The sequence below is a fragment of the Hemiscyllium ocellatum genome, chromosome 8 (genome assembly GCF_020745735.1).
Source record: "Hemiscyllium ocellatum isolate sHemOce1 chromosome 8, sHemOce1.pat.X.cur, whole genome shotgun sequence".
Taxonomy (NCBI): domain Eukaryota; kingdom Metazoa; phylum Chordata; class Chondrichthyes; order Orectolobiformes; family Hemiscylliidae; genus Hemiscyllium; species Hemiscyllium ocellatum.
In genome coordinates this window covers 56,167,955-56,188,824 of record NC_083408.1, presented here as the reverse complement: position 1 = coordinate 56,188,824, position 20,870 = coordinate 56,167,955, and the positions used below count along the sequence as shown (strand labels likewise).

Below are 20,870 nucleotides of genomic sequence, written 5' to 3'. Positions count from 1 at the left end.
CTGCCGACTGCCTGGGGGTGGCAATGATTTTCTGTTTGTGACTGAGGCACTGTTTAAAAATAAAATTGTACTTGGAAGGTGCAGCCTGACTCAGAGCTGCATGACTTGAACCCCTGTAAAATGAATCAGCACCAACACTACATGACTAGGTCAGTAACCAGCCATATTCTAAACACAAATAGAAACTCTTGTGACAACAGCTTCTCAGCTTGTGTGCAGCCTATTTACTCAGCTGCAGGTGGTGCTATCAGCCATGGAAACTGGTTTTCCTCGACACTTCAAAACAAAGCAAGATTGTACTCTGGTTACAAGCTAATTTTCACAGCTCTATTACCTGTCGATATTGTGCCTAGGCATGACCACTTTGATACATTGATGCATTACCAGCATCTGAGCAAATACAAAGCTATTAACGTACAATTTGTCTTTTTATTTCACTACCTGTTAAGCTTCAGTTAAGTAATGCCTGTGGCTAATAACATAAGAGGGAGCATATAGGAGGGAACAATCCATGCTGAAATTCAATAAGTGTGAGAAAAGACCAGCAGGACACATGGTTACGGTGGGAACAATTGCCCAGATAAGAATTCTGTACATGAATGCATGTTGCCTAATATAACAAGTTAATAAAACACTCATTCAGTTTAAATTGTGGGATGCAGAAATCATTACAGAGAGCTTGCAAAAACCAATGATTGCAAAATATCCGAGGCAATTGGATACTTAGAATGTACAGAGAAATTAAAAGGAGAGAAAGGGCAGTGATATTGATACAAGATATAATTACTATAGTCAAGATTTCAGAGAGAATGCACATTGCCTAATATAACAAGTTAATAAAACACTCATTCAGCTTAAATTGTGGCATGCAGTAGTTACAGAGAACTAGCAAAAACCTATAATTGGAAGCAAAATATCCTGGGCAATGGGATACAGAGAATGTACAGTGAAATTGGAAGAAGGGAAGGGGTAGCAATATTGATACAAGATATAATTACAGTTGAGATTTCATGGAGAGAATCAAACAACAACAAAAGATACAAGACACTGGAAAGCAATGTTTACGGCTAACATGATATCAGTGATTAAATTGGGGGATTGAAAAATGCAAAGATTGGGGAAATATGGAGCAGAAACAAAGTGATTGTAACGGGTGAAGTAGAATAGCTCAAGTAACAAAAGCAATGAATTTATAAAATGCATTTGTGACAGTTTACTTGAACAATTTGCCTTAGAATCACAAAGACATCAGTCCATACAAAATTTAATGATGTTAAATGTTAAAAAGGTAGATTTAGACAATAGGCATGACAACCAGCTATGTCACCACATGATCTTGGAACTGTAGATTAATGCAGTTTATGTAGCTCCCTTTTAAATTTATAATGATTCAAATTAAAACAGACTAGCAGTCAAGTTTTTGGTTTAATTAGCTTTGGGTTTAGTTTATTGCAAGTTATTACTTGAGGCTTCTTTGGGATAAAGAATGAAAGTTATTAACAACGATAGTAATACTGGAAACATCATACTCCTGAATGAAACCTGGCTTGATAATCATGAATTTAATTTTTGAAGTTTGTCCCTGTGGGGGCTAGTCACTGAACATATTTGCAAGAGGCTGCCAATGTTCTTTAACAGAAGAATATGAGTTAATTACACAAAAACAAAAAAAGCTGGTGGTTTAAAAACCATTATTCTCGAGATGTAGGCATCATTGGCTAAACCAGCATCTGTGGATCAAATGAGTTAACATAATGTAGATCTGGAGTCACATATAGGCCAGACCAGGAAAGGCAGGCAGATTTCCTGTGAACCAGCTAGGTTTTTATGATAATTGACAATTGTTATGTGCTTTACATTCCAGATTTCTACTGAATTATTATTTCCTATCTGCCATGGTGGGATGCAAGCTCACATCCTCAGAACTCTATCTTTTGGTTCTGGGTTACTAACCCAGTGACATCACTACTGTGACTGCACCGCCACATAGCCTCTGATAGTTTGAAAATCTCAATAGAATCTCTCACAGCTTGGAGACTATAAAATTTAATCTTGACCAATTTATAAGATTATAAATTATTGTAGTATTATCACTGGACTGTTGATCCAGAGACCCAGATAATGTTCTGGTGGCCCAGGTTCAAATTCCTCTATGACAAATGGTTGAATTTGAATTCAATACAAATCTGGGATTAAGAGTCTAATGATGACCATGAACCCATTGTTGGTTGTCAGAAAAATCCATCTGACTCATTCATGTCCTTTAGGGAAGGAAACTGCCATCCTTAACTGGTCTGGCCTACATGCGATTCCAGACCCACAGGAATATGGCTAACTCTGGGAAATTAAGGATGGGTAATGAATGCTGGCTGAACCAGTGATGCCCTCTCCTCATGAATGAATTTTAAAAGATCTAAAGATTTCTATACAACTAGCGATTATCCTTCTTTGAAACTAAACTGCTCTTCTGAAATGACAAACCTGATTCTATTGAACTGAACTACTAGTGGCTACTGCTCTATTTATCTGTATGCCATTAAGCATAAATTTATAAATACTTCATCAGCTAACTATGCAGGTAGCTGATGGGGCATTTAACTTAAATCACGTTTTCTTGGAAGTGAGGTAGTTAGTTCTGTTTCTAAATGATCTCTTAAAAAAAGTTACTTTCACAGAACTGAAACTACAAATCTATTTTAACTCTACTTTAAAATCCAAATTCTCAAATGAAAACATATTGTAAACTTGTATTACATCAGAGAATTCCAGATATCAAGAATAGATCATTCAAAAGGATAATTGTAAGAAGACAGTCCCAGTAAGTCTCCAAGGTTTACACTGAGGCCCATTGCTTATGTTTTGTTGTTGCTGAAGTGAAGAAACTAACGCTTGACATCAGATTCAACAGTTCCAAAAGTCTGTAGTTGAATAGTTGGTGTTTTCTTATACAGGTGAACAATCAAATTTTCAGAAAGAGCAATAGAGAGTGGATTCTGGGCTTCTGAACCTTCAGACATTACGCTTTTAGCTATCCAGTTACTTTGCAGCTGTTTCATGATGTTTCTTTTTTGTTCTCTTTCTCTCTCTCTCTCTCTCTGTCTGTCAGGAGATGTGTAGTCTTCTGGATGATTCACAATGGAATTGTTGACTAAACAGCATACCTTGTTAATCATTTTTGACAAATAGGTTAAGATGGCTGCTGCTACTGGATGGACAATGCAAACACCAGGTCATGTTCCACATGCGGCATTGGCATTTTGGAGACAGCTTAACTGCCATCTGTTACCCTTAGCTTTTTCTCTGACCAGTGCCCAATTTACAATCTCACAATGAGTTGTCTAGAACTCCTGGATGAGAGATTTTATATGTCTAGATATATCTGCTTGTAAGCCATGTAGAACCACAGTGGTATAGTCAGTTGACTTGTAAAAGCCATGTTTGTATCAACTTTGTTCAGTTACATTCAGATTAGCTTTTTATCACAAATATCAGTAGTTTTTAGCAGCTTTTTTTCCCCTGAAAATAGCCAGTTCATAATTACATAATTGAGACAACTTTCTGGCAATATGGTCAGGTTGAAAAAAAATAGGTGTAATATTAAATTTGATACTTGGTTTGAGGGGGAAGATGGGGAGTTACAACCACGATATTGAGTTTCAGGAAAGTAGATTAAAAGAATAGAGACATAATTTGCTGTCAGTAATTTGAACTAAACTGTGAATAGATAAACCTACAGGGAGTTTAAATTCCACTGTAGATAGTAAAGTGGATAATGGTGGATTGTAAAGTATCTATGAATATTAACCATATGGCCTTCCAGAAGACCATAGATCGGTTCTATTAAGTTATAGGTTGAAGAGACAGTATTAGTGAAGCATGAGGGTATATGGAGGAAGTAACTTTTAACATATGGGTTAGTAATATTTGAGACACAAGAGGATGAACAACTCAGCTTCTGATTGGCTGGATATAACTCCATATTCAAAAATCAATATTGGGGCCTTAATTCTTTACCATGTACAATAATGACTGAGGTCAGATTAGCTTTGTAATGGTGAGAAACTAATAGATGAGCAAAGGATTTAGATATTCATGTACAAATCATTTAAAAAAACTTACGACAAAAGGTCATCAAAATGGTAAATTGGCCTTTTATGTCAAGTTTGGCAAAAATAAAGATGTCACGTTTAAGACTTACAAAATCATGGTTAGATCCCATCTGGAGTTCTGTGTTCAGCTTTGTAAATTGGATCTTGAAGAATCGCTGTCATTGGGAATGGTAGAATCATTAGAATTCTAGCATGGTTTAAAGGGTTAAATTATGAGCAGTTAACAAGGTTCGCGGCTGAGCTAATCACAATATACTGATGCTGTTATGACAAGGTGAGGAGGTGGTATTGGCTCCATTCTTTGTAACCACTCTCAGTCAGTCACAGCAAATATTTTTACTTCTTTGTTCGCACACTGCTGTAACACATCAATAAAAATGTGCTTAACTAGATCAAAATGAAGAAGCCAAAATACATTTTCTTTAGTGAAAGATGGATGTATTTTTTATATCTGCCACCTCTGAAAACAGTAATAAAGATGTGGCATACAAACACAGATATACCTAGAGACACAGGCAGATAATAAGCTTAAAAAGAATCAAGGGCAGGGGGGAGTGTCCATACAGACAGGAAATCAAAGGCAGATGAAGTTTAAAGTTCTTCGAGTCATTAAGGTATTAGAATTTGATAAAGTAGTTGTGAAATGGATGTTTCCTCATGTGGGGCAATCTAAAATGAGAAACCATAGTTTTAGGATAAGGGCTAGCTGATTAAACAGAGACGAGGAAAAATTGCTTCTCTCAAAAGGTCATGAATCTGTGGAAATCACTACCCTAGAGTGCAGTGGATGCTGGTAGAGATAGAGAGATGTTTAATAAGTAATGGGTTGAAAGGTTCAGGAGAGTGGATAGGAAAGTGGAGTTGAGGCTGAAATGAGATCGTCCATAATCATATTGAATGGCGAAGGAAGCTCAAGGGCTGAATTGCCTCCTCCTGGTCATGGTTCTTATGGAAACCTGAATCCTGATTGCTTCACTGTTGTCTTGTTTTTTCAGCAATGGCAAAGTTTATAGACCCTGAGCCCTCAGTGAATGACTATTATTCCTAATTGCTTTTGTACCAATGGAGTGGGACAATAAAAGAAGACTAACTTAGAGAGATGGTCAACATTGCAGACCACAAGGTGGAATAACTCATCCCTATCACAACCACAGCACACTGTGATCTCAGAGGAGAGTAACTGAGGCCTAGTTTAGGGAGGTGTCAGTGTTATGACCAGATTGGAAAGATTTTAGCAGGGAGGTTTGGAATACTAATCAAGGTGAGAGGAGATAACATATTTCAGAACTTTAGCCTGAAATAGGATGTTAGAGCTGGACTGGTGATCATAAATATAGAAGCCCTTTTTGACGTTGTTCAATGTGATGCCGTCCATTCCTGGAGGACTCCTGTACTACTCTCAAAAACATTTGTCATTCCTAATTTATAGTCTCCCACTCATAGAATGGACATTGTATTCAACAATTTCATATATTTTACTTCTGTATCCCTATTTTTAATGATTAATTCATAAATAAATGTTTTGCTTATCTTGGAAAATATTTTTAGTTATCTTTTTTCATCATATGCTACTATTTATGCTTTCAGCTAGTTTATTAAATTGTATTTTTACAACAATGCTAATATGTGTATGGGGGAAGAAATAAGTTACAGTGGACACTTCCTGTTCAGAAACAGCTGTTCTTGCTGCTTGAATATGGAATGAGTTGTCTTTTTCAAAAACTTGGCAGGTTGAGTATATCAACACAGTTTCTACCCCTGGGAAGGAAGCACAATATGCTGTGTGACATGTTATTTTAAAACTTTTTGTCTGACATAATAAAGTCGCAATGTTCTCAACAAAAAAAAAAGTGTCTTCCTTTAACAATATGTCAAGCTTTTGATTTCTGAAACGATCATAATTCTCAGTGTGGTCTTTTATCATCCCATTATAGCAAGATGTGTTCTGTGCAGATTTGTTTCACAATTTTTTTTTTGCTCATTTGTAAGGCAGTCACAGTTAGTCCCCAAAAGGTGAATTCCTGCATCTACTTATCCTGTCTCAGAACTGAGTCTGAGACCTGTTTTTTTAAATTCCCTTGATGGCCAACACTTACTGCCTGCCCCTAGTTGCACTTGAAAAGGTGGTGGTGTGTTGCCTTCTTGAACTGTTGCAGACCATGTGCAACAGTTGACTCATGATGCTCTTAGGGATGGAATTCCAGGATTTTAGTCCAGTGATACTTAAGGAATGGTGATGTATTTCCAAGTCAGGATGGTGAGTGGCTTGGAGGGAACTTGCAGGTGGTGGAGTTCCCATGTATCATCTGCCTTTGTCCTTCTAGATGGAAGTGGTTGGGCATTTGAAAAGTACTATCTAAGGATCTTTGAATTTCTGCAGTATCAGTAGTAGAGGGAGTAACTTTTGTGGATATGATGCTAGTCAAGTGGGCTGCATTGCCCTTGATGGTATCAAGCTTCTTGAGTGTTGATGGAGCTGCATCCATCCAGGAAAGTGGGAAGTATTCCATCACATTCCTGACTTGTAGATGGAAGACAGGCTTTGTCCAATCAGGAGGTGAGTTACTCACGCACAGTATTCCTAGTTTCTGATCTGCTGTTGTAGCCTCTGTGGCTAGTCTAGCTGAGTTTCTGGTCTATGGTAATCCCCTGGCTGTTGATCTTGAGGGATAGGGTGATGGTTAGCATGTCTTTTATTAGAGATGATTATTGCCTGGCATTTGCGTGGTGCAAATGTTACTTGCCACTTGTCTGCACAGGCCTGAATAATGTCCAAGTCTTGTTACATTTGACAATGGATAATTTCAATATCTGATGTGTTGCGAATGGTGCTGAACATATTACAATCATCAGCAAGCATCCCCACTTCTGACCTTATGATGGAGGGAAGGTCATTGATGAAACATCTGAAGATGGCTGGGCCTAGGATACTACCTTGAGGAACTCTTGCAGAGATGTCCTGGAGCTGTGACCTCCAACAACCACGACCATTTTTTCAACCTGAGGAGAGTTTGCCCCCATGATTCCCATTGATTTCAGATTCCTAGCTCTCTTTGATGCCATATTCAGTCAAATGATTTCTTGTTATCAAGAGCTGTCACTCTCAACTCACTAGTGTTGAGTATTGTCCCAGTACCACTGGAAGCAGCTAATCATTGGCAGGTAAAATTTAATTGGTGCAGCACAGTCTGATGGGCAGATGTCAGGGATTGTAAGCTGGAGAATGAACTGTGGAGGCAGCCATTATCACTGGGGATTAAAGAGGATGGTGCACAAATATTACTGGAGTTGGGAGATGATGGGGGCTGGGTAGGGTGGTGGTAATTGGGGAGTTGTTGAGTGGAAGTGAAGCGGAGTGGAGATTGAGAGGAAATGTGGAAGGAAAAGCTAAGCAAGGCTTAGGACTTCCAAAAACATCATGTGGGGCCCAGGGATATATTCAATTTTCATTTGCCCCAAAAGGAATGTTAATAAATATATTTACTCTGAATTGTTTGGACTTCTCTGTTAATTCACACCAGATTTTGCTGCTGGGTTAGGATCTGTGCAGACTGAGTTAAAGTTGCAACAGGGTGTTGATGCTATCAGGCTGCAACTTTTGAATATAAAGTAAGCCCTTCTCTGCCTGGGGCAGACAGCTCTCGCAGGCCTAAATTTTATTAAATTGACGAATGCGATGTGATTCTAAACTCTCAATTTTAACAACACATCTGTCCCACTTACGCCAGAAGCACTGAGTTATGCTCCAGCCCATTACTGAGCAAAGTTCTGCAATACTCTAAGGAAATAGTGTCATCCATCATCTGAGTCTAATTGTGGGTGCTTCTTTTACCAAGTTAGGGGTCCCTTAAAGGAACTGTCAGTTGAGAAATGCAAGGTTTATAAAGTAAATGCTGTGAATTTCTTCAATTTCAAAACTTGCAACACCATTACTGTGCAAACCTGAATATCCAAAGATGGCAATGAATATTAGCTTTGCGCATGCTACATTTAATAAAACATGCAATCAAAGGATATTATGCGTACCCAATAAATAAATACAATTTTAATGAGTATTTGGTTATAGGGAAGCCCTCCACCATAAAAAATTACACTTGAATCATTTAACTGGTCGGCTATAATAGCACATCTGGAAACTATGATTTAACAAACTGAATTACATAACTAACCAAGTGCTTTTAGCAATACAGCTAATAAAACAAGTAAGCTTACTATTACTGGTGTTACTATATATTAGAACACATAAGTCTAATGAAACTGAATGATAAATTCAAAGCATATGTCACTTTACATTGCTGAAGGTATTGATTCCGTTTTGCAGACTTGCTATGTATTTCCACATTGCACTTCGAGAATAAGTCCTTTATCAAATAATTGGACAGGTGTACTGACCTTTACAACCACAATCAGGAACTCCAGCATCTAAGAGATGAAACTAATGATTACTAGACACTCTCAGCAGTCATGGTATAAATGACTATTATATTGGCCATGATAAAGTAGATATGCCACAAAGCTGCATGTGTCCCTGTCAGCTTTTAAGTAAATTATGGAAAAGAATAATGACTAATATCTCTTTTTTCTATTATTAATAGACCTACAGAGAATCCAAAACCTGTATCTGGAAATGCTGGACAAAAGCAAGATTTAACTTTGTCTTATAAGTGCCCCTCTCTATTCCCCAAATCATGCATTATAAATTTTATTAACTCTTAACCCACCACCAAGAGATTTCAAATATGTATTCAAAGGGATTTGTAGTTGACAATATATATTACAATATAATCTGATATGAATGGGATTGATTATGATTATTAAAGATATTAAAACTAACATAATAAACTCTAAGCTGAACACAACAGTATTTACAGACATGTATATATCCTGTATAACTATACTTCTACTGAAATTTCATTACACAAATCTATAGTGAAGCTGTAATCTGTAATGGGTCTAATTATTGCTCCAAGATTTTTACAGAAGAATCTATGTTTATTGATCATATCTTTATATGAAGCAAGTATTCATTTCTAAAGCTAGATCATATCTTAAACTATATTTCTGGTGTTAGCTTGTTCTGCTCAGTACAAATTAATAGTACTGGTTAATTTCCAAACTGTTATTCTGAGGAGAATCTCACAGGTAAATAACCTTTTTATTTGTTCCATTATTAGCAAATCCAAGCCTGTTGTGGCAGCTGAGTCATATTCAATTTTGCCGCAAGAATACAGGGCACTGCCTGTCAATTGTAAACCAGTCCTAGCTAGGAAAGAAGCCACAAAAACCTTCATGTTTACAGCACTGAAGGAAGATTGCATTTGTCATGAGACATTATGAAAGCAATCCAAAATTAATCTCACTACTTTGGTATCTCCTCATAGCCCTGCACCTTCCTGTTTCAAACTATTCTTTTAACTATGTCCCCCAATAATCATTTATAAACAAAAACAATAAAAATTGCTGGGAAAGCTCAGCAGATCTGCCATCATTCTGTGGTAGAATAATTTCTCTCCACAGATGCTGCTGGAACTGCTGAGTTTTTCAAGCAATTGCTATTTTTGTTTCTGATTTTCCAGCATCAGCAGTTCTTTCAGTTTATGTCATCATTTACTTTAACAATGCCATATGGCCAAATTTTCCAATGTCCAAGATGTTTTTTGAGCTTCTCTCCTCACTCCCTTTGTGATAATTAAAAGTTAAAGTAGCCACCATCATTGAACCCTCACTCCTGCTCCTACCTTCTGTCAGCACCACCTCGCAGGATAAATGCATTTCCTTGGTCGCCCTATCATTGCTGTCATTTTTGAGAACCACTTATAAGTTTCATTTTACTTCAATGACTTTTCGAATTTGTATGAGAGGAGATTCCAACTTGGCATATTTTGCAAAAAACAAAGAGAAGTAAAGGAAATTATTTTTGTTGATCTTTTTAATCACCAGCCACTGTTCAAGAGGAAGAACCATGAATTTAGAAGCAGTTGTCAATTTAAGAAAACTTTATTCAGTTCAAACAAGTTTGACTTTTACTGAGATAAATAACTTTTTACTTAGATCACACCCCACATGCAGTAACTGAGCAATGTCTTTAAAAAGATAAGTTACATAAACAGTTCTATCTCTGCAGCTCAATGTCTTACTGTACTTCATACAACTATTGACAGGAGAAACTGAGTAAATACACCAAAGTGATGGAAATAGAAGGATAAGGCAATAAGGTAAGATTAATTAAGCTAGAAGGAGTCATAAACATCATGATACACCATTTGGCCCAAGTGACTTTTCAGTACTGAATATAATTCTATTAAAAACCAATGAGAAAAATTGCTGGTGTATCATCTTCTTATTTCATGGAAATATGTGTATTGATACAAGGCTAGACTTATGATCCCCATGGAGACCAAAACATTTTAAAAAGTAAATTTTGAATTTCTAGTTAATGGGTCAAAGGAGGAAATGACAGGATTTCACATTTTAAAATTTTTACTTCAATAAACTAAAAGCACTAATGAGTAAACAGTTTTGGTGTGTGCCAGTAATAATTTAAGCCACAGAAAATAACTTGTCCCTTTTACCTTTAACTCAACTGAAAAACTCACTTCCCAGATGAACTTTGCACTGTCTGTTAAGTAGATATTCAACTCTCCCGGTTCCTTTCAAAGTGATTTTTAGTTTTTGCGGATTTACATCAGCTCCTTTTCATTCCCAACTTGGTAATTTTGAAACCTAGAACTGGCTTTCACAATGATGGTATTTCCTGGTGACTGTTTCTCTGGTGGAAGCTAGGCAAATTATCCAGCTTTGTTTGAAATCCTCATGAATTTTGTCTTTTTCTCTTGGTACCTGCTGCAACCCAAACTTCTGAGCAATGGATAGTAGAGACTTTCTGCCTCTGGTTTCTTCCTCTCCTGTAGATCCTGGCAGTCTCTCTCTGGGAGATTCAGAGGTATTCTCTGGGAAATCCTGTAACACCGTCTTACAATGGCGTAATAAGGACTTGCCCTCCTTCCAAAAACCATCTCCATAGCAACATGAACCACATGAGCCTAATGTGTAGGTATTAGCTATACTTTAGATTCCATTTCTCTTCTACCAGAGAAATAATCGTGTGCTTGATATTCTTGATATTCTCAATAGCTTTCTGGAAATTTGGAAACTATTTCTCCACCTACTATGAACACAGGTGCTGCTGTCATTATCTATAAGTATAAACACCTTAGACCTCCTTTCCTTTGAACCATCCTGGGCCTACATCTATAACAGCCATGTTACTCAGGCCAGTTGTTATGCTATTGTGGGAACAGGCACCTGTGCCCATCAATTTTAGCCTAAAACATAACAATCATATACACCTCATATTAAAAATGTTTGCTCATCCTGAATTTCCAATGAGAAGGTGATAGTAAACCATCTTTTAAACTGCTGCAGTCTTCCTGTTGATGGCAGAGCTGCAGGAGTATTGTGAACAAAGTTTCAGGATTTAAACTCAGCAATATTGAAGGAATGGTGTTACAATTCAAAGTCAGATTGTATGTTACTTTGAAAGGATGTTACAATTAGTTGTGTTCCTATGTATATATTGCCCTTATCATTCCAGATAATGGAATTTGTGGGTTAGGAAGCCTATCAAAGAAGTTTTGTTCATTTGGTCAATGATACCCCCTACGATGTTGATGGTGGATGAAACATTGATGGCAATGCCATTTGGTTACATTCTCTCTTACTGGAGATAACCATTGCTTGGTACTTGTGTGACGAAAATCTTACTTGCTGCTCATCAGCCCAAGATCAACTGATTCAAAGGTCTTGCTGCATTCAGACATGAACTACTTCAGTATCTGACATGTTATGAGTGGTGCTGAACATTGTGCACTCATCAGCGATCATCCCTACTCTGTTCTTACAATGGAAAGAAAGTCATTGGTGAAGCATTTGAAAATGCTTGGCTGGGACACTGTTCTAAGGAATTTATGTAGCAATTTCCTACAACTGAGATGATTGGCCTCCAAAAATCATATCCGTCTTCCTTTTGTGCTTGGTACGACTCCAACTGGTAAAGACCTTTCTCTTGATTCCTATTAACTGCAGTTTTATTTGAGCTCCTTGATACAGCCTTTGTGAAGTGCTGCCTTGATCTCAAAGGCTATCAGTCTCAGTTCAACATCTGCGTTCAGCTTTTTTAACCATGTTTGGATGTAAGTGGATTTGAGGTCAGGAGCTAAATGACCTTCTTGGGACAGTAACCTAGCAGGTTATTGCTGTGTATGGCGATGTTGTTCCCAAATTCACCTGCTCCCCTTGGCTCTCTAGATAATACAGTTATGTATATGATGAGCCTGATAAGGGAGGCTTTGTGAGTTACTACAGTGCACCTTTCCAATATTATGCATTGCTGCCTTTTTGAATGTGTGTTGGAAGGAGTGGATATTTAAGATGATATGATGGATTGCTGATCATGTGGTCTGCTTTGTCTTAGATGGTATTAAGGTTTTGACCGTTGTTGAAGTTGCACTCATTGAGGCAAGTGGAGGGTATTTCATTATATTGTGACTTGTGTCTTGTGAATGGTAGATAGGCTTTGGAGATTCAGGGGGTGAGACATTCATCTTGGAATTCCAAGCCTCTGGCCCATTGTTGTAGCAATAGTATTTATGTCACTGGTATAGATCAATTGCTGGTTAATATCAAAATCCAATCAATCAAAACAATTTATAATGCAACAGAAAATGATTATTGTTGGTTGGCAAGTTCATTCTGATTGGCTGAGGAGTTGCCATGGAAATATTAAAAAAATGATCTTAGCCTTCCCAAGCTCCCAGTTATTTGAAACAACACAAGTCTTGAACATATTCAGTTTCTTTGCAAAGAATGCTTCTGAATTTGTAATTCTAATAAGCATAAAATGAGCAACATTATGAGCTTGACTGATTATCTTAACTTGGTTGTTAGTATAGTTATTAGCACAGTCAACGAGTGCTACCATACAAATTATATTTAACAGTAGACCTTTTATGTTGGCTTTTGCAAGTGCTTGCTGGTTGAATATATGGTCTACATATCTGGCATTACACTGAAATTTGTGCACAATATTGCTTAATTGCAGAAACAGGCAGGGCACCTTTTGGACTGATGATAGGATCTTATTAGGGGATAATTCTGCTCATGTAGCCACTGCTTAGTGGCAGTGTGAAATGATCTTCATTACCATTAATTTTTGAGATATTTTGCCTTTACAGGATAATTTGAGGGAGATGGGACACTTCTCAGATCTGAATGTGATGGCCTTTGGCTTGTTTATGCAATACATTGTGCAAAATGAGTCAGTGTCCAGCTCCATGCATATTTCTGATATTTGGATGACACATTCACAATCTTTAGATCTGTAACCACGTGTAAAGATTTCCACCTGAATCCACTCCATTGCATACTCAAATTCTGTTTCCAAATAGAGCTATCTAATGTGTTTTCTTTGAGTAGCCTGGGCATTCTCTCTTCTTTTAACCAGCAGTGCTCTTATACAAACTAAATGCTTCTTTTTCCCTTCATCAAATCACACTGCATATTTTTTGTCATCTATTAACCAACACCAGTGAAACACCCATGATTAATTTACATGCAAAGATGATTAAGGGCAATGCAGACCATCAAAGATGAGGGATAGCGGGATGGGACTAAATCAAAATGGAGGTGCGGATGAGTTCTCCACTACTATCTATGATTTTGGACAACTGCATTCTTATATTGCAATTCTGACACACAATTAGATGGAAACTCCATTCCACAGCTACAACTCCATCCCTTATATTTATGCCATCATTAAAACCTCCTATTTCTACCTGTGCTCCATCTCTGCTCAGTTTTGCTGCTGAATCTCTCATTCATGCCTCTGTCATCTCCAGATCTGTGTTCCTGCTAATTTTTTTCCACATGGTACTTGAAATCCGTGTGCAGCAGTGACATATGCAATGGGAAGTCAGTGCTGTGAATGGTATCTCATGCTGATCACCATATCGCAGCTTAATGAGAACATTGGACCTGACTCTGCCAACACACTCCCAGCTGGTACTGTCCAGCTTTTCCTCAGCCTTTCCTTTCCTCTGTTGTCTTGACATATAGGCAAGGAAATTCACCACATCTTTGGCCCATTTGCCTACAGGGTCAATGAGCACCACAACACAGCAGGCTTCCTCCAGCCCAGCTGTGGAACCTGGGACTCAACTGAGACACATTGGGAGAGAAGGAAGCAAACCTATTGAGGCCACAGGAGAGGAAGACATTTTTGTAAACAGTAGGTTATCCATAAATATTCATGATGTTCACTTTCTATCATGTGGCTGAGAGCCTCTCATGTGTAAATGTGTGTTCACACTATTTGGAAACAGGGGGACCAAGATATACATAAGGCATTTGGTCTTGGTGAAAAATTTGCACCACCTCATTCAACATCCTGAATGTGTGGTTCCTTCTCTGTGAAAAAGCACAGATTTTAAAGATTGGACCGGCAGGGGCTATGCCAGAGAGGTGCAACATACAGAGAGTGTTTCAGGATGGCCAGGTTGGACATTGCATTACCTTGTAACCAATGTTGTTTCCTTTCAACAGCCCTGTGATCGATGATTGCAGTATTGCCCTTGCTGGCAGGTCAGGTCACTTACCCTACCCTGTCTGAGTGTACTCATAGCCAGTCTCATCCCCATTCCCCCCTGAGGTTGACAGAAAGTGTCCTCAGCCAGTGGCTTCCAGCCTCATCCTGAATGTGTTAGTGAGCTCCTAGACATCCACAGCCTTTTCGAAGTAGCCCAATCCATACACCTTACAGGTTTCCCACTTGCCTAAGTACCCCCATAACCCATCTAACTTTCCCATCGAGACTGAGATATATGAAGTGACCATTCACTGTTAACACCTTGAAGTCAGGATACTCCTGTCCATGAACACTCCCACCTCCTGCATTATGCCCTTCCCAGCAATGTTTTATGGTATTATGGCAATGCAAGTCCTTCTGCCTGTCTCCACAATTGTACTGCATCCTTTCCCAGAGTCTGCAGCCCTTAGACTAGATGACAAAACTGCTGTGGCTCATAGCCATGTGACAACCAAACTTGACTACCGCCTCCTCATCTGTGGATGGACCTGATGGACTGACTGTGGCCCTATCGCTCAACCAACATTAGTGGACAGCCCTGCATAAGATGTGTCTTGCCCCCTGACTAGGGCCGACATATATTTCTCTCTAACCCTATTCTTGGATTTGGTGCTATGAAGCCAACAGAGTGGCTGTGGCCTGCTCCCTGGACTGAAGAGTCATGGGCCCTCTGACTGAGACCCCCCCCCCCGACTAAAGCCTAATCATAACCAATGTGAGTCCCCCTTTAACCTATTGACTTTCAGATGCCTTCATGGACTTTGGTGCAGTCTGATCCCCTCAAAACTTTGAGAAATGGCTTATTCTTACATGCCTAAGCTGCTAGCAAATGATGTGGGTATGAGATTGATGGAACACACTGCTGTATAGCAAAATCCACTTTCCCTTGACTGAGGACTGCTGAGCAGCAAGGCAAACTCCCTGGTTGTGTGATTGTACTTACTTGGCATGTCAAGGCAAGGCAAGGCAGAGATACTATGAGCATGCAGGTAGACACTTCATGAACGCGCACTATGACAGCAAGCAAACATCTTTAGATGCAACCTGGTTCAGTCTGAAAGTTGGGTGCACCTGCTGTAGCATTTCAATATTGGATGCTGGTGCCCCTACAATGTAACTCTGCTTCATGACCCCACTGGCAGTGAGTAGTAAAAGTGGCAGTATGGTTGAGATGGATTAGCTGGATGTGGATGCCAATGTCCATAGAGGAGGAACACATTTGACACTCAGCTCTAACCCATGGATTGTGCTCTGAGATGTTTTTGCCTGGTGTCCACTTGGAGATTACTGGAACAAGTGGTGAGCCAAACTCAACAAGTACGTGAAACAAAAACCGAAATTGCTGGAGAAACTCAGATGGTCTGACAACATCTGTGGAGAGAAAGCAGAGCCGACTTTTCAGGTCTGGTGACCTATCTTCAGAACGGATTGTAGCTAGGAAAAGGTGATATTATGTTGAAGGCAGCAGATGGATGAAAGAGTGAGCATATAGGTAAAAGTGGAGGCCAGGAAGAAAGAAAGACAGTTGCATACGCAAAAGCATAGATAATGATAAACCAGAGAGAAAGAAAAACTGTTTCCGGGGACCATTCGTGAGTGAAAATGGGTTGGCTGTGATGAAAACAGCCCATGCCATGACAGGGCCTGAGATGTAGGAGTGGATAAAGGGCAAAGAGGAGGTGTTCAGGTTCTAAAATTATTGAATTTGATACTGAGTCCCCGAAGGCTGCAGAGTTCCCAAGTGGAAAATGAAATGTTATTTTTCCATAAGCCTGAGATGGAGGGAGCTCTGGTGTGTTAAAATGGCAGACAACAGGAAGTTCAGGGTCACTTTTGTAGACAGAAGGCAAGTGTTCTGCAAAGCGATTGCCAAGCCTGAGTTTGATTTCCCCAACTTAGAGGACACTACATTGACAGCAGCGAATACAGTTGACCAGATTGTGTGCAGTGCGGGTAAATCAGTGCTTCATGCAGAAGGTGTGTCTGGGGCCTTGGATAGTAAACAGGCAGATGTTATATTTTCTGCGAGAGCATGGGAGGTGCTGTGGAGAAGTGTTGGGAATGAAAGAGGGTGTCCCAGAGGGAACTGTCCTTGCAAAATATTGGCAAGGGAGGGGAATATGTGTGTGGTGGTTGCAACCCACTGGAGGTGGAGAAATTGTAATCCTTTGGAATGTGGACGCTAGTGGGGTGGAAAGTGAGGACCAGCAGGGTACATGCTCCGATTTCACTGCTGAGTTTTTCCAACGTCAAGCTTGTTTGGCTTGTTTGGTAAGATGGGATCCTGACTATTAATGAGGTGAGAGATGGTGTGAACACAGTGTTTAACAATCCATAATGATTCATTTGGCATCTTGCTGCTGCCTAGTGAGAATCTCATTCTGATGCTTGTAAAAGGATAAATGATAGAGCGAAATGCTCCTGACTTCAAGATAGGTCTCGCTGGATTTCTCATTCAATTCTTCCACAAATTGCGGCATAGCTCAGCTCACTCAAACTCCTATAGATTTTACCCTTATTGTCATTCTATATTATTCATTGCTTCATAATGTTTCTGTGAAGTACCTTTAACTTTTCATTACACTAAAGGTGCTATATAAATACAACATGTTTGTGTTCACAACTTCACTATGGAATAACATATAAGCCAATCTTAAAGTTCAGGGCAAAATATTTGTTTGTGTTTGCTACATTTTGTAGATTATGAAGGAGAATATCTGAAACACAAGAGATTTCCAAAATAATAATTGCCATCATTCCTGTCATTAATAGCCATTTGAGATTTGACATATACCAGAAGATGTTTTCTTTGAATGTATTGTGCAAATTTTCCTTTTTTAAAGCAAGAATATTTAAGATATTGCTTTCAGTGAATGTTTCTTCTTATAATGTGAAGAAATAATGTTTTCAATATCCCTTTGAATTTCCTTATCTTTCTCATGTATCAGGCTTTCATGGTACTCAATTCATTTTGCGATTAACTTATAGATGAGACTGAAAATGCTCATCCTGTGTTTGACCAGGGATCAATAGGATTAAAGGCATTTGGGATTTTCAGCATTGGGATTAATGACAGAAGAAGCTGCAAAAAATGACCGTCATTATTCATGTTTCTAACTTTAATGCCAGTGCAATCTTAATGTCCTGATTATTTCTGTTTGCCTTCTAGCAACTGAGAATCACATGCAAGTGTACTATCCAAAAGAACCCAGCAATGAATATTACAGTGATCTGCCTGTTAAGGACATTTCTAACCTTCTTCTGTGTGTGTGTGGACCGTGCTCACTGAAGTGTGAACCCCATTACTGAAGAATAATACAAGAATGATAGGTGATTTAGTCATGAACAAGTGAAAACAAGGATCAATAAAGCACATACAAAGTGATCCATTTTTTGAGTTTTCAGTTATGATAATATTGACAATGTCTGGCAGATGTGGCAAATACATGTGACATTTATAGATGCATCTTTTACATGTTGTATGTATATATCCTCATTATATAATAGAAGAGCAAACCTACATCAATCACCCATACTGAATAACATTATAAAAGCAGGATGCTTGGATTCACCGTGGTGATGTTTCTCATGTAAGCATGTTTAAACTCAAGTACCCATATTTTTCAGATATTTGCCACTCCACAAAAGATTAATAAAAATGAAACAACTTGCATTTATATAATATATTTCAGGCATAGCTTCAGGCATTTCACAGCAAATGAAGTACAGTAGTTTTAAAGTGTTGACACAATTGTAATGTGAGGAAAAGTGGCAGTCAATTTGTCTCTAAACAGCAAGATAAATGACCATATGACTTTAATCTATTCTTAGTGGTGGGAGTGGTCAAGCACTGTGCATTAGCCAAGGCACCCAGAGCCATAGAGTCATACAGATGTACAGCATGGAAACAGACCCCTCGGTCCAACCCGTCCATGCCGACCAGATAACCCAACCCAATCTAGTCCCACCTGCCGGCACCCGGCCCATATCCCTCCAAACCCTTCCTATTCATATACCCATCCAAATGCATGTTAAATGTTGCCTCCACCACTTCCTCTGGCAGCTCATTCCACACACGTGCCACCCTCTGCGTGAAAAAGTTGCCCCTTAGGTCTCTTTTATATCTTTCCCCTCACAGTGGACACCATCTATACCTGCATCGCCAGGATCCCCCCAGAGCCACGGTATCCCTTTAATTCTTGCGCTATCCCAACAACCCACCACCCTATGTGGACATCCACCATATTGAACTTCTCCAATTGTCCTTCCTGCTCCCAGAATCTCATCATTACAACTTAACAAAGCCTGTTCTGCTCCTCTTTGCTCCTCTGTGGTGGGTATTGTTCACTGCCACTAACACTCTCCCAAGCTTACCATTCCCTCAGATTCTGCATAACCCCCATAAAGCTGGAGATTCTCCTCCATCACTGTATTTGGCCCCACCTCTGTAAATGCCAGTCTTAATACCCCAGCCTTGACATGTTTATCTCTTTAGTTTATCCCCCCCCCAACTGCCTCAAAAGGGCACTCTTGCACCCTCTTTAATGATTGATAGTCAGAAAGCCCCAGGACCCCATTATTTGCCCAGACCTCTGACTGACTTTGATAAGCTGCTCCTAGACATGAGTGTCTAGTTCCCTAACCACTCAATCTGCATCTTCCAGCTGATGGTACATGATTCCCCTGATCATGTGAGATGGTCACTCTCCCCAGTCTGTACTTAGATATATCATCTGACCGTGATCCGAGCGGGTGACTAGCAATCCCAATGAACAGGCACGGTGTTTGCTGTACAGGCAGCTGGCACATACTGTAGGTGTTAGATTGAAGTCCCGGAGTATGGTACAGCAAGGTGATCCCCTGGCCCCCAGTCAGATCTCTACTGAAATGTATGACAAGCAGCTGTCAGGTTGACAGAACTGAAGAGCACATCAACATGGCAGCTCCAACCAGAAGCCAATAGGCATAGCACAGAAAGGCGCAGCATGGATAGTGGAGTATGGAGGTCAGCATTAAGTGACTGAGCACTTAAGAGAACATGTGTGCAGCCTTGAGATGCAATGTGGTCAAGTCTGTGAGCTAGGAGCCTGTCCCTGTGCACTCAGTGTTCCTGCTGCAGTCTCTCAAAACTAGTTGCCATCAGTGCTAGTCTATGCTTCCTGAGTGGTCTCGAAGGGGATCAGGAAAGTGGCATGGCAGTCTTGAGGGGTTGCCAAATGTTGAATGTCATTGTAGATGAGGGGTATGTGTGTGACTGATGTATGTGGATCATGCCCTGAGATGGTGCTACGTAACATGGAAGTCCTTTGTAACAAACAGCAAGGTGAATTTACTAGTTTGTCAAACAAACTTCCATTTTGAAATTTCTTGGTGACTTGCTTGTTTGATGAGTATGGTAAGATAGGAAACTGATTATTAATGAGGGGAGTTGAGCTGTTAACAAGTATTAAATAAAGGATGTGAGCACCTTTGTACATTCTTATTCTGCTTTCTGAACTTTGCTTAATTCTTTTCAAGCACATTGTGTCTTTTTTTTATTCATTTATAGCTATGGATGTCTCTCCTGGCTAGGTCATTGAGCTGCTTACTAGGCGGTTTCATAAGAGTTGACCACATTACCATGGGTCTGGAATCACATATAGACCACCAGGTAAGAACAGCCGATTTCCTTCCCTAAAGAACATTAATGAACCAAATGGGTTTTAAACAATAATTGATTGTAATTCCAGATGTTTTTGGATTTGAATTTTAGTTACCTGTGATAGGATTTGAATTTACATTTGTAGAATTTTAGACTGTGGGGTTCTGGACTACTAGTCCAGTGATATTACCACTATGCTAACACTTCCCCTTGACCTATAGACTGTAGGTAGTGACAACACAATTCCCACCTGAATGGAGATGTTTAGGTAATTCCTTTACTAATCGTGCCTGCAAAATATATCGCAATATGTGATTGGAATGTATTTTGAAATTTTAATTGGTTAGTTTTCAGGTTAGTGATAATACTGTCAATCACTGACCTATGCTAAAAATTAACAAAGGGACAATACAAAGGTAATGAATTATTTTAATCAACATATTATGACACACCTCTGGGGCAGGTAAAAGCTTGAACC

General features: G+C 39.2%; 1 long non-coding RNA gene across 1 annotated transcript in view; it reads left to right on the top strand.

Annotated features, from left to right (window-relative positions):
• Positions 1-20,870, top strand: part of LOC132817873 (uncharacterized) — a 65,711-nt gene that overhangs the window by 39,217 nt on the left and 5,624 nt on the right. Inside the window, exon 2 of the long non-coding RNA XR_009644928.1 lies at positions 20,300-20,401. This is a non-coding gene — a long non-coding RNA (uncharacterized LOC132817873). The remainder of the gene's footprint in view (positions 1-20,299; positions 20,402-20,870) is intronic.